The following is a 2,099-nucleotide window of genomic DNA, read 5'->3' as shown; positions in this document are numbered from 1 at the left end:
AAGAACAGGGCTCTGAAATGCCCCATTGGAATTGTATGGGATACGGCCCTCAGCTTTTTCCAGTAGTCACATAGACAATGGGGCTTTCCAAGTGGATATTTAAGAGCCTGATTCTCAGGAATGATGTGTGTCTGGCAGCTGGGGTCCCCACTTATCCCGACCACAGCTGGAACCCCCACTGATCCCAAGATCGGGGCTCTGAAGTGCCCTTAAATGGGGTAAGCGTTTGGCTTTTTTCAGCAGTCCCATAGACAATGGGGCATTCCTATAAGGTATTTCAGAGCCCAGTTGGGGGTGGGTGGGGGTCTGATCACTGGGACCTTCACCGATCCAAGAACAGGGCTCTGAAATGCCCCTTTGGAATTGCATGGAATGGCATGGGGCACGGTGCTTAGCTTTTTCCAGCAGTCCCATAGACAATGAGGCATTTCAGAGCTTAATGCTTGGGATCAGTGGGGTTGGGGGGGGGGTTCCAAGGAATCAAACCCTCACTGATCCTTTGGATAGGTGGTAATGATGGGAAGACCCCTTTACGATTGTAATTCCTTCAGCATTAGATCGGGCAGTAATTAGGAACTGTAATTAGTGGGGAGGTACTGTAGGTGTTGTTATTTCTTGCCGCAGTATGTTGTGTGTTCACACTTGTCAGGTTTTAATTAATTGGGCAAATAATGAGCAAATCTAGTAATAACCGGATATTAAATAACCAAAGAATAAAAAAAAAAATAAAAAAAATTAATTCTGGTTTCACTGGGGATCGAACCCAGGACCTTCTGCGTGTAAAGCAGACGTGATAACCACTACACTATGAAACCTGCCTGGCTGCTCCTGCCGGCCTGCCTAATTACCAACTAACCCTTTGCATACACAGACAAATTAAATAATATATTCCTAAATTTTTTTATATTTCCTTTTTTTTTGGAGGGGGGGGTTGTAATAATTATCATTTTTAGAATAAAGTTAAAAAAATACAATAGTTTTTTCGGAAAGCTGAAAAATATGAGTGCAGAGGTGGTAGTCACGTGGGCCCTAGTGTCAATTGTGGGGCTAAAAATTTCACAATTCGCCTGGGGGGGGTTTCAAATGACACCCCCCCAACTGGAACCAGTAATATGTACCCTAATTTAGCAACATGCAAACTTTTATTTTTTCGAGAAACAGCGCCTCCTTGATCTTTAGGCAGTGTTTGGTATTGCAGCTGTAATTAAGTCAAATGGAGCTGAAATGCAATACCAAAGCTAGCCTATGGAAAAGGGGGCGCTGTTTCTGGGGAAAAATTAGACCTTTTTTTTCTACTCTTATAGTAAAGCATATCATTTAGACCATCAATTTGGGCATCCAATCAGGCATAAGCAACAACTGCATCTAAATAGGGGACACCAGACCCTTGTTTTTCTGATTTAGAGGTCAGATCAGTAGATCCAGTAGATAGTTGATCCCATTTAGAGGGGTTGTCCGATCATTATTCATCCCCTATCCACAGTATAAGCGATAAATGTATGATCGTGGGGTACAACTGCTGAGACCCCCAATGATTTAGGAAGCCAAAAGTCACCTGTGAGAAAGAAGCTTTACTGAGCATGTGCAATCAACCACTCCTATAGAAAAATAATGGAGCTGTGGTTGCACATGCTCAGAAACGCTTCATTCAGATAGAAGGCTGGCGGACCCCTGTTCTCATGTTTTTTTGGCGTTTTTTGAGGTCACACTCCCAGAAATCATACGATTATCACCTATCCTTTGGATGATACCTGTATTAATCAACCATGTGTAGTTTATTGGACAACCCCTTTAAGGACACCAACATAAAGGTCAATGAGGTAGGAGGAGGAACTTGCAGCACAGTGTCTGTCTACCTCTAACTCCTCCCTCCATAGAATTTTCTAAACCCCAACTGTCATTTCCTGTCTCAGTACTTCACTGAATCCCGATTTTATCACTGAATTGAAAGTGAAAGCTCCGTCCAAGAGGAAAATGAAGCCGATTTCTCTGATAAGATATATTACAAAGTTGTTTATCTTCATATGTATTATCGATTTATGAAATAAAAATTATAACAATATTTCCACTTTAAGTGCCGTAACATCATGGCTTCCCAG

The 2,099-nt window shown here is 42.2% G+C and overlaps 1 non-coding gene across 1 annotated transcript; it reads right to left on the bottom strand.

The window, feature by feature from the left end:
- Positions 1–742: 742 nt before the first annotated feature.
- TRNAV-UAC (transfer RNA valine (anticodon UAC)) lies at positions 743–815 on the bottom strand. The gene has a single exon. It is a non-coding gene; the product is annotated as a tRNA-Val (tRNA).
- Positions 816–2,099: the final 1,284 nt, after the last annotated feature.

Source organism: Anomaloglossus baeobatrachus, chromosome 7 (assembly GCF_048569485.1).
Source record: "Anomaloglossus baeobatrachus isolate aAnoBae1 chromosome 7, aAnoBae1.hap1, whole genome shotgun sequence".
Classification (NCBI taxonomy): Eukaryota; Metazoa; Chordata; class Amphibia; order Anura; family Aromobatidae; genus Anomaloglossus; species Anomaloglossus baeobatrachus.
Note: the sequence above shows the minus strand (reverse complement) of the source record. Positions and strands in the feature narration are given on the sequence as shown.